This window comes from Symphalangus syndactylus, chromosome 15, assembly GCF_028878055.3.
Source record: "Symphalangus syndactylus isolate Jambi chromosome 15, NHGRI_mSymSyn1-v2.1_pri, whole genome shotgun sequence".
Lineage (NCBI taxonomy): Eukaryota > Metazoa > Chordata > Mammalia > Primates > Hylobatidae > Symphalangus > Symphalangus syndactylus.
In genome coordinates, this window is record NC_072437.2 from 83,863,624 (window position 1) to 83,876,356 (window position 12,733).

At 39.6% G+C, this 12,733-nt stretch overlaps 1 protein-coding gene across 5 annotated transcripts in view; it reads right to left on the reverse strand.

Moving 5' to 3' along the window:
• LCP1 (lymphocyte cytosolic protein 1) overlaps nucleotides 1–12,733 on the reverse strand; it is an 85,574-nt gene that overhangs the window by 49,276 nt on the left and 23,565 nt on the right. For 2 of the 5 annotated variants that reach the window (XM_063619118.1, XM_063619119.1), the window contains 2 exons: nucleotides 8,517–8,580; nucleotides 6,717–6,831 (listed from right to left, as the gene is read on the reverse strand). The gene's annotated coding sequence lies outside the window, so the exon portion shown is untranslated. Of the gene's footprint in view, nucleotides 1–6,716; nucleotides 6,832–7,182; nucleotides 7,271–8,516; nucleotides 8,581–11,483; nucleotides 11,541–12,733 lie in introns of those variants that run through there. The other 3 variants (XM_055244411.2, XM_063619115.1, XM_063619117.1) reach the window with 2 other exon arrangements.

The following is a 12,733-nucleotide window of genomic DNA, read 5'->3' on the forward strand; positions in this document are numbered from 1 at the left end:
AAGAAAAGGAAAAAATCCAAAAAGTTTCCCAAGGTGCCTACCATATTTCATATTTTCTTTTTTTTTTTTTTTTTGAGACGGAGTCTCGCTCTGTCACCCAGGCTGGAGTGCAGTGGCGCGATCTCGGCTCACTGCAAGCTCCGCCTCCTGGGTTCACGCCATTCTCCTGCCTCAGCCTCTCCGAGTAGCTGGGACTACAGGCGCCCACCATCACGCCCGGCTAATTTTTTTGTATTTTTAGTAGAGACGGGGTTTCACCGTGGTCTCGATCTCCTGACCTCGTGGTCCGCCCGCCTCGGCCTCCCAAAGTGCTGGGATTACAAGCGTGAGCCACCACGCCCCGCCATATTTCATATTTTCAAAGGGGAAACTTTAAAACTGTTTATAAAGCATTAGAAACAGTGGGGGAAGTTCAGTTCGCATTTTTAAGATGAGGAGAGGGTGCTCAACGGTGCAAAACTGCATGCATGATCTTCTCTTTTTTCCGTACTCCCACTTTGCACCTATTACCTAGCTTTCTCTATAAAGAATTTATATCCCACTCTTCTTTGTTCAAGCTGGCCTTTCCGGTGAGGGTGATATGAGCCGAGGATGTCAAGGAGGTACAAAGTGTCTACTTTTTAAATGTTACACCTGAGATTACTAGAGGCTGGGAAGGGTAGGGGGAAGGTGGAGCATAGGAGAGATTTGTTTAGATACAAAATTACAGCTAGACAGGAGGAATAAGCTCTCATGTTCTATAGCACTATAGCATGACTATAGTTAACAGTACATAGTTTTAAAATAGTTAGAAGACAGGCTATTGAATGTTTCCAGCACAAGAAATAAAAAATGTTTGAGATGATGGATATGCTGATTACCCTGATCTCATCACTAGACATTGTATGTATTGAAACATTACTAGGTACCCCATAAATATATACAATTATTATATGTCAATTTAAAAGTAAATAGAAACTTAAAAAACATTTTCAGGATGGAAGCTATATTGAATGCACTCACATCTATTATAATCTCATGAATTATTATAAAAAGGTTTTTATGGAAAAAAAAGTTGCACCTGAGGTTAATAAAGATCCACTTCTAATTTTAAACTTTGCCTAAGGAATGCTGAATAGGGAAAATAAGCAAATTTTATACAAATAACATTTGTGTATCCTTTTACTTCACACATTTGGATACACAGCTTGGATAAATTTTAGTGACTACTACCAGACTGAGGAAACAAAATGCAGGGTATTATTTAAATGCAAGGTAATTGTTCCATTAATTCACTTCCCTCTAGAAAGTGCAACCAGAAAAAGAAGGAAAGCAAATTATCTGGGAGATTGCAATTCACATGCATAATTAATCTGCCTGCTGAATTTGGTGTCAGCTTTTCTGCTATGGAGAACATAATCTCTTTTCCACTTTAGCTTATCCAGTCAAGAAGGAGTGTGTGAGTGAGTGTGTGTGTGTTTGTGTGTCTGTGTGTGTGTGTGTGAGAGAGAGAGAAAGAGAGAGAGAGGGAGGGAGACCCTCCCTTCTGTCCATGTAACCGATGCTGAAACAAGAATCAATGCTGCAACCACAGAACTGTGGGTTTGCTAGTTCCCCAATTTAACATAGCTTTTCCTTCCGCCAGAAAGAACAACTGACCATCTTTGAGAAACAGGCTCCTTGTACTTGTAAGTGGGGCCGACACAGCCATGGCTCTAAAGTTGAGCAAAACTTACTTAAACCCAGTAAGTGGATCACTTTTACCTCTCTTCCTCCACTAACATTTAAAACAATGTTTCATTCTTTCTCAGTTCTTAGGACGATTATATTTGGCCATTACTATACAATCATAGATAAGTGTGCTTGGGTATAAAAACTAGAATGTTTAATCTATTCATGTCTATCAGTCACAACAGACTAGAAAATGTGAATGCCACTTGACTAAAATTATTCTGAACTTTAAAGGCCGGGCACGGTGGCTCACGCCTGTAATCCCAGCACTTTGGGAGGCCGAGGCAGGCAGATCACGAGGTCAGGAGATCGAGACCATCCTGGCTAACACGGTGAAACCCCGTCTCTACTAAAAATACAAAAAATTAGCTGGGCGTGGTGGCAGGCGCCTGTAGTCCCAGGTACTTGGGAGGCTGAGGCAGAAGAATCGCTTGAACCCAGGAAGCGGAGGTTTCAGTAAGCCGAGATGGTGCCACTGCACTCCAGCCTGGGCGACCCAAGAGGCAGAGGTTTCAGTGAGCCGAGATTGCGCCACTGCACTCCAGCCTGGGCGACCCAAGAGGCAGAGGTTTCAGTGAGCCGAGATGGCGCCACTGCACTCCAGCCTGGGCGACAGACTGAGACTCTGTCTCAAAAAACAAACAAACAAAAAAAAGACTAAGAACCTTTTAAAGCTTTTGAGGGTGGAGATCATGTTCTGTGACCCATGCAGAGCCCTATAATTGTTAACAACCAGCTTCTACTCAGTCAAGTGTACAGAGGGGCTGACTATTGATGCTGCTGCTGCTGCTGATGATGATGACGATGATGATGATATAATGACAGAATAATCTGTTTAATAAAAGCACTTATCATATAGATGCATTTATTTGGGGGTGTATTATGATTATTTGAGCTCAACTTGGGGGCTTAGTTACAAATAAGCACCATGGTTTGCTACCTGTTTATTCCAGGAAGTTGCCTGAAATTCAACAGTTAAGACAAAATTGATCCAATTGTAGAAAATTAAATAAACTACGTGAATGAATGAACTTGCCTTCAAATATGAAGAGGACACCAGACACTACCTCGCAGGACTGTATGACAACTAAATGCTTTCACAGGGTTAAAGCACTTAGAAAAACACCTGATTCAATGTAAGTATTAGCGTTATTATTAGGATGATTAATTGAAACGCCTTCCATTCCCCCCACCCCCACCGATATATTACAAGATGGAGCAGTTATGCAATTTCTGGGCAGACTGATGTAAGCATCAAAACTGACAAACCAAAACAACAGGAACAGTCAATAGTATAAGGCAGGAAGTTGGATCAGAAGGGAACTGAGGAAAGCAACGAGATGCCATCTGGGGAGCACCACGGCTACAGCAGCTGTAGGGAGATATCCCTAGGAAACCAACATTTAATCAGAAGGTGACTTCCGAGAGCCTCAAAATGAAGACACTGTGGAACATCAACACTTTTTTAAGAAGTGCATTTCCATCTGGCAAAATAGGAACACTTGAAACTCTTCAAATCTGTGGACACTGATTAGTTTTATATTTTGATGTGTGCTAATTCTAATGTTTATTTCTGCCGTGTTCAAGATACAGATGAAATAGTATCATTTCATTTGATATCTGTAAGGTGGGAAACTAGCAGATAAAAAAACACTAGGAAGAAAATTAGATTAACTGAAATAATGTCACTCTACTATAAAATCTACTGTTAGTCATAAAGTCCAAGCCTTTATAGTCTTATTTTATAAGTGTTTGACTCTTCATAAATATAACCTTATAAGCAGATTTCTTAATTTTATTTTACCTAATCTGATTTTAAAAGTTGCTTGCCATTTCTCCTGTATACACAGAAGGGCCTGTACTCTTTAGGTAACAAGGAGAAGTTGACTTGAGAATTTTCTGAGAATAATCCAAAGTGACTAAGTAAAAGTTAACAACTGCTCTTGTGTTCTTTGTCATCAAAGAGGCCCATTATTGGGTATATAGTTTTGGCAAGGGTAGCTAAGTTTTGGCCCAACCAATGTATTTATACTAAAAAAATGAGATTATAATTTTCCCTGTGTGTTAGTCATTGTACAATTTTTTAAATTTCTTGAGGTCAATGTCTATATGATACTTTGAAGCTAAAATGAGACTAGGGCTTTGGTAAAGCTGAAGCATGGTAGAATGCAAAATATTATATTATTGTTGCATCTTCATTCATAGCAATAAATGGAAACTCAGTAAATATTAAGTTAATAAGTACAATCAAAGTCTTTCATGCGTATGTAAGAAGCTGAGAAAAAAAATACTTGTGACAAATTTTCAATTCAATAAATGCCATTAGTATCTACTATGTGCCAGGAAAGATGGAGAAGGAGCTCAGGTCTGTCAGCAAATAAGGACTTGAAACTAAATTAATGTGATTAATTTTATACTTACTCCAAGATCAAAGCATTTAGCAAATGCACACCAAATAAACATTTAGTGGGGGCAGGGAGAAGATGGGAAGGCCTCCAAAAGGGTGTGTTTCTTGAAGTCCGCCTTGAAAAATGATCAGAAGTTTTAAAAATAAAGAAGAATGCAATTAAAGAAACAGTTGCAGTGAAAAAGGGTGAAAGAGAATGGAACTTTCTGGTGGCTTGTGGTCTGGTGCACCAAAATGTGGGTTAGCAGTGGCGGGGGAGGGGATGAGGTAGTGGGAGGCTGAACAGAAGGAAGTGACAAGAAATAAGATTGGGGAAGTGGGTCGAGGCAAGTTTGTAAAGGCACACAATTCTTTAGTAAAATTATGCATTAATTTAAAAATAGTTCTTCATCCCATTATTATATAAAACCTGCAATGGTATCTCTTATTTATAAAAATAAAAACGTTTGTAATTGTATTACAAAGTTTTTCTTCTCTCTCTCTCTCCTCTCTTTCTCTTGCTGTCTCTCTCTTTTATTCCTTCTTAAAACTGTGAGTGCCAAGATCTTGTTAGCTAGCTTCAGTAATAAAAGTCTACAATCACCTACCTCTGAGAAAAGTATGCTGGCCTGTAACACACACAGTCAATAGGAGCCTGAAATCCTGACCATCTACTGCCCCCCACCCCAACTGCCCAGTGACCTATGGCCGGTTCCTTCAACTATCTAGCCCATTCCTTATCTCTAAAGGTAGCTGAGAGGATTAAACGAGGTAATGCATAAAGAGTAGCTGCCTACACTACGTGCTCATAATTATTGAGTGCTATTATTAATTTCCTGTCCTCTCCAAGTTAAATGGTTACATTCAAATGAGACTTTACTTGTTGGTCTTCTCTTCCCCAAAGGGTTCAGAGATAGAATTATAAATGAAGTTAAAGCACTGAAATTGTTTCCCAAATTACCAGTTGTTTCAAGGCATAATTTACAAAAGAGACAAAAATTTAAATGCTACAAAGAAAAGAGTCTCTGGGATTGCTAAGGAAATGTCCTCCTAGGCACAACTCCATTCCACCACAGCAGTGCTTGTTCAAAGGGCAAGACCTAGAAGATGTTTCCCCGATGTTCCTGGGGGTGAGCTAGAATGAAGAGGAGTATCTTTGTAACATATGGGGTTGATGCTTTAGCAATGTAAACTTAATTTTAAACAGGGGACCTTTATATTTTGAATTAACTTTCGTGTAGTTCTTTTTTATTCCTTCGTAAATATAAGAAAAACACTGACATTCCTTCGCATTTGAATTTATTTTATTCTCATTAATAGTTTTACTTAAAATAAGACACAACATATTTTTAATCTGTTCTTTTACGGGGTTCAAGTCCCTCTCCTCTCAGTTTCACATTTTTGCTTGTTTGAAACTACTCAGGTGAGATGTTGTGCAAAGTAACATTGGTGGTCACATTTTGCAGTTTCCAGAAATTCACATTTATAGGTAAATGATTAATTCTATTCAAATTTGTCTACAGAGACATTCTTTAAACAATTATACTTAATAGAAACCAAACTTATGACAAATGTATGTAAATTCAAAATCAAGATGTGTGTGGATAAGCCACCTTTATTTGCTTACTGATAGTCCTGACAGAGTAATTTTAGAAAACAAGTTGCTATGTAAAAGAAAAGTTCGGTTTTGATAAATATCCTGATTAATGTTTCCATTTCCAGTCTGAATGGCTTTTATAGTTATCATTTGTCAATGGTTCTTAGTGTTATATGATAGTGGTAATTAAGTAAAAGCTTATACTACGAAATCCGAAGGGTCTATGTTTGGGCAAAGTTTCTGGAATAAATATCCCACATCAACTGTATAAAAATTTCTATTGTAGGTAAAAGCCTTTCTCCCAGAATTTGAGTGAATATTCATTGATATGGTCATAAGCATAACAAATAATTCAGACAATCCTACAAAAACACTACAATTAAGCATTACACAAATTGCTTTTATTTTTAGAGAACAAATGGAAAAGAGAAAACCTCTAATTCCATGTGGTTATAAAGCACACCCATTAAAAACCCTTGGCGCCAAAAATCACTCAAATAACCAGTATCACATTCAGTAACATATGACTCAAGATATTAACATATCCACTAAAGTACTGTAAAGAAGTTTTTTAGAAAAACAGAGCCTCAAGAACTAAAATTAAACTACCCCCATTAGGCCAATAAGCAGTACAATCTAAATTATCAATACGCGCTTTTCCTGAAAACATTTTAAAGAAGATAAAATCACAGTAAATAGCCTCCCTGAAATAGAGCAATAGAAATAAACCAGAACATGGTTTGGTTTTAAAAGGAAAAAGAAACCTTAATTTTGGGCAGGGGCGATAACTGCAGATAAGTTGAGAAGAACCCAGCCCGGAGAGCGAAGGTGCTCCATCTTGGATGGCCACGCGAGGTGGCGGCAGATGTCCTGGCCAGTCAGACAGTGGCAGGAATCACAGAGGTCTCAGGTGACATGCTCAGATCTCTGGTCCCCTGAAGGCAAAACCCATAATCCACAGAAACAGTGCCGGAGGGCATTACAAGCGCTTAAAACCAACAAAAACACATGAAGAAAATTTACCTTGTAGGAAAAAAGCTGTCCTTGGTAGTACTGGTGTATGACCAGGAACCCCTTCTTTCTGATCTGCAGAACAGCTTTGTCAAGCCCGGGTGTGTGGTCACAAGGCAGGAAGTGACTAGAATGACAAATCATCAGCCAGGAAAGAAAAAGATTTTGTCTTTATAAGGACATTTTAACTTTTTTTTTTCATGTCCCCGCCCCACCAAAAATCACCTGACAGAACAGGTCACAGTGAAATTCAGACACCTCCTACCACTTCCTCTTTTTTTTTTTTTTTTTTTTTGAGACAAGGTCCCGCTCTTTTGCCCACCTCTTTATAAGCATTTTTCTCTCTCCCTTTCTCCTCCAGCTGTCTTTGAGTAGTCCCTGGGCTACTTAAACCTTTCTGATTCTAGATAGCAAGGCGAGATCAGCCTGATAATTTGACTTCTTTGACTAGTTGCAAAAGCAAAGCCCAGGTGCCTACCTACTTATAGCAAAGATCAACAAATTTTTCATTTTTAGTGAAAGAGCCAGGGAAAAAGGTGGCAGTACACCTGAAACAAATGAAAAGGGACTTCCTTGGGAAAGCCCCACCACACCTGAAATCAAACCTCTCTGAAGTCCTCTAACAGTGATCTTATTGGTGCAAACAAAACAGAGTGATCTCTTTAAGTGAAGGACATGAAAAGGAAGGTTACTAGATTATTTACTCATTCTTTTATTTATAGAACATCTATGTGCTAGGGATCTGTTTAACCCAATTAAGTATCTCAATTATTTAAGCGTTTCCTATAAAGAGCAGCAGTAGATTGCACAGGCAGCTGTTATATTTAAATGGGTAGCTTAATTCCTTCTTACAGGCAGGATTTGTTTTTTGAATGCAGATTTTATAAAATTAGCAGGTGGTGGCAGGGGAAGCTCTATTCTGTACCCAAACCCCAGATGCTTGAGGGCAAATTCCTATCTTCAAATGGAGCATCCTCAATTGCTCACAACAGTTGTGAAGACTGTGGCACCCTGAGTTATGTTGACTAAATATTAGACACGTCTCCACATTGCCCGGAGACTGTGTGTGGCTCCAGTAGTCAATCTGCTGTTTAGGAATGAGGGTATGTGGCTGTGCTCCCAGGTCAGATGCTGTGCTGAAGATATCTGCTCCAGAGTCGACAAGCGTCCATGCCTGCTGGGCCACGGGCCTCTCAGGTGGTCACCGTATTCTGACTGGTTGGAGGGCTGCCCTTATAATTCTTTTGCTTTTTTGATTTCTCCTCTAGAAAGTTCTTGTTTCTGACCTTAAATGTTAAACCAAACTGTTCTGGTTTATCTACTTCATTAGCCAGTAGTGTGGTGACTTCATCAGAAGCCCACAGGGGCTATCTTGAGGAACTGGGTGGGCGGAAGAACGGGACGAGACGGTGGGGATTCTGGAAACGGTTCACCTCACAGAGAGCTATCAGCCCTCTTGCTATTTCCCAGGGAAGACTGAGGGGGTGATGGGGCTGTTTTCTCCGTTGGATAATCACTCCCAATTAATAAGTTGCAGAGAGCTTTCAAGAAGCACCTAAATTCTTTCAGGACACCAGAGGAACATCCATGCATCACTGTTACAGCACTGCTCATGCTACAAAGCAGCAAAATGCTCTCCTCATTCGGGGCCCTGCAGCAGGACTCTGCAGATAATGTTCTGATGGTGTTACAGATACAAGGGGTTGTAACTGTGGACCTCCCTGATCTGGTTCCACATCCTGGTGGTTTCAGGATGGCATAAACGCCCAACAGTAACACTTCATGAAGGGGAACAGATATTTATTCCTTTACCTTGGAGAAGGAAAGCACAGTATTCTGTATCTAGTGGTGCCTGGTCATCTGAGGCCAGAGGAATCTATAAAGAAGAGCAAAATATATTTGTGCATTGGTTCAACAAGTGTTTGCATGCCTGTCTGAATTGGTGATTCAGCAATAAATAAGACACAATCGCTGTTCTCAAGGAGTATAGTCTAGTGGGGAAAAAACATGTAAGTCAATAAATGCCATCTATAATAGAGGGGGGAAAAAGGCAGTGTGATATCAAAGCAGTTGCGGATTTGAGCAGAGGTGATGTTTGTTAAGTGAAGAAAAGGATTTAGGATTCCAGGCAATGTCTAGGTTGTAGAAGACGAAAGGCATTGACCTGGGTGCTGCTTACAGCCACCCAGTTAATAGAGTCGTCTTCTACCCTAGCATCCACGGTAGGCACCCACACCCCCTCAGCCACATCCTGGCTGGCACCATTGCAAGCCCTGCCCTACTCCCTCAATCTTAATCTCTTTATCTGCCTCTCATTGGTGTAAGTCTACCCAATTTCAGGCAATTGTTTAGGTCCTAGACCAAGACTTTTTCAGAGAAGAGTATTTTATTGCTGTTGGTGTTTTAAATTGCTTGTGCAGCATAATAATAGTAAACAGAAGACTGACTTTTGGTTTTCTTACGTTTTTATGTTCTCTACAGACAGTGCGCCCCCTTAAGGCCTGAAGCCAGAGTGGACCTCTCTCAGCCTACCCTCTATGAGCCTCCACTGCCACCTGTCCCTGGCCTGGGTCTTGACTTCCTCTGAGCCCTACCACCCTCTCAGACTTCATCCCACCCTCTCCTGCCCTGAAGCTTCTGGCCTCAGTCCCAGATATCAGATCACCTGCTACTCTCAGGCCTCTAAATATTGCTGAGGAAAGTCACAGAAACACAAACTTGGAATGCTAAAAAGTCAAGATGCTTGACTTCAAATTACTTCTCAGAAATACTTTTATTCAATTTTATTAAGTCTTGAGAACAGGCATTCTCAACCTGGAGTCCATAGACCCCTAAAACTAAATGCACAATTTTGTGTGTATGTACTTTTTTTCTGGGAGAAGGGTCCATTGTATTAGTAAAGAGATCACAGACCCCAAAAAGTTGGGTATTTATTCTAAACTCTCTCCTCTTGTCTCAACCTTCCACTTCACTCTCTTATGCTTTGTCCTGGCCCAAGATTCTTCTGCTGTCCCTTCTTGACTGAGATGATCCAAGTCATCTGGTATGAGCTTCCTCTGTACTCTCCCTCTCACAATATCCACCTCTTCCTCCTTTCAGTCTTAATGGAAGCAGCATTCTTCTTTCTTCCCAAGGTCAGTGTTTCAACACTATCTCACTCTTAATCTTCTACTTCCTTAGATACCTTGCTCCATCAATTATCTCATGTTTTTCTAGCATCTTAATGCTAGCATCTTCAGCTCTCCCCACTTCCTCTCCATGCACTCATGGGATTTGTCCAAAGAGAAAAACACCTTTGCTTCACTCTACAGCCCTCCCTCATCCCAACATATCATGGGCAGGGAACGAAGAGGAATTAAGATGGGTACAGTCCTTGCCATTGTAGAATGTCCACTATAGTTGAAGACACAGACAAGGAAAAAAGGCAAGTGAATAGTTATCTACTTGGAAGCACAACAGATGAAAAGCAGTGTCCCTGGGAGCACACAGCACTATCCCAGACATGGGACCTGGGAGGCAAAGAGAGGAAGCAACAGAGTGGTGAAAAGTAAAGATGCTGGGCCAGCTGTCTGGGGTCAAACTCCAGCTCTACTGTTGTACTAGCTGTGTGATCTTGGGCAAATTATTTACTTGCACTGGCCTCAGTTTCCTCATCTATAAAATGGGGGTAAGAACAGTATCTATTTTAGACATTTGTTGCAAGGGTTAAGTAAATTGATATACGTAAAGAACTTAGAAGAGTGCCTGGCACATAGTATACCCTGTGTATATGTTAACTAATCTTTTAATATTTACATCAGGCTCTGGACTAGACCCCTAACATACATTATTTCATTTATTCCTCACAACAACTCTATGAATTAGGTATGATTATTAATTTTTTTCTTTAATTTTTAAAATAATGGCTTCATTGCAATATGATTTACATACCATAAAATTCACCTTTAAAAAGTATACAATTCAGTGGTTTGTCGTATTTTAACAGAGTTGTGCAACAATTACACTATATAATTCCAGAACATTTTCATCATCCCCAAAAGAAACTCTGTACCTGTTAGAGATTCCTCCCCATTCACCCCCATCTCCTAATTCCCAGCCACAGCCAACCACTAGTTTATTTTCTCTCTATATAAATTTGCCTATTCTGGACATTTCATATGAAGGGAATTACACAATACATAGTCTTTTGTGACGAGCTTCTTTCACTTAGCATGTTTTCAAGGTCCATCCATGTTGTAACATGTCAGTACTTCATTTTATTACTTATTCCTTTATTTTGAGACAGGGTCTCACTCTGTCGCCCAGGCTGAAGTGCAGTGGTGCGATTATAGCTTGCTGAGGCCTTGAATTCCCGGGCTCAAGCCATCCTCCCGCCTCAGCTTCCTGAGTAGCTGGGACTACAGGCACGCACCATCACACCTAGATATTTAATTTTTTTTTTTCTATAGAGACAGGGTCTTGTCATGTTGGCCAGGCCGGTCTCGAATTCCTGGCCTCAGGTGATCCTCTTGCCTCGGCCTCCCAAAGTGCTGGGGTTACAGACATGAGCCACTGCACTTGGCCTTCATTCCTTTTTATAGAAGAATGATATTCCACTGTATGAATATATCACATTTTATTTACTCATCAGCTGATGGATATTTGGATGCTGTCTATTATTTGATATTATAAAAATGCGGCAATTAACATTTGTGTACATTTTGTGTGTGTGGACATATGTTTTATTTAATTTATTAACCAAAGTAATATATGTATTTAGTTTTAGAAGTCAAATATTACCTCAAGGCTTCTCATGAAACACCAGTCTCCTGACACACTCCTTCACCTCTGATTCCCATTCCCTAGAACCAAGTATTTTCAACAGTTTTAGCTAATTCTTCTGTTATTTTATTACTTATTTCTAGATGTTATGCTTATGGTGTATCTTGATTGGGTTCAGATACATACATATATTTATGTATATGTATATATATGTTCATATATTTTTTCCTTCCTACTTGAGAGATAAATATTTGACCCTCTCACATCCCCCAGTCCAACATATACATGTTAACCTTCCCATCATCCTCCAGAACAGTTCATAATACCCTTTTATTTAAATCAATACTCAGCTTTTACAGTGACTCAAAATATTCATAACTGAGTTAGGAATATTTTGCATTATGTTTTTGTATCTTTTTTTGATATGCTAGGTTTCTACGTACTTATTACTAATTCTCTATAAACTCTCCAACAGAGCTAAAATACAATTTAAAACATCAAGAAATGAATCCATTACTTGTTTCCCCCTTGGAGAGGCCCTTCCTCTGTTCGGTCCTGCTGCCCAGCTGCCTTCTAGAAGCTTCCCTACTTCATCACTCTGGGGACCCCTTTATTCTCTATCTAGGCTGAATCTCCTATTTCTGGACCACACACCATCCACTTTCTTTGTCTACTTCCTTGTTTTAATGAGCATATCCTCTAGTAGATTCTTGAGAAAGAGAATACGGAACATAAATTTCATGAGACGTTTTATAGCTGAAAACAATCTCCATTCTTTGAAATCCACACTGGAAATCATTTTCTCAGAATTTGGAAGGGATTGTTCCTGCGTGTTCTAGGTTCCAGGGTTACTGTTGAGACATCACGTCATTTTTGGTTTCTCTCTGAAAATTTTTAGATTTTTTTTTAATGCCAGGTGTTCTGAAAATTGTTGGTGATTTGTTTTAGTGTAAGTCTGTTTTCATCTACTGTGCAAGTTACTCAGTGGTCTTTTCTAATTGGGAAGTTCAAGTCTCTTAGTTCTGGGAAATATTCTCTCTCTCCATCTTTCATTTCCTTTCCTCTGTTTCCTATGCTCTATTTCCCTGGGATTACATTTATTTGCATGTTATGCCTCTTGGATTAATCTTCTAATTTTCTTTTTTTCCTCCCATTTTCTGCCTCTTAGGCTTCCTATTCTACTGTCAGAATTTTTCTACAGTTTCTTCAAAACTTCCATTGAACGTTTTATTTCTGCTTTCACCTCAAAATTTCTCTCTTAGTCTGTT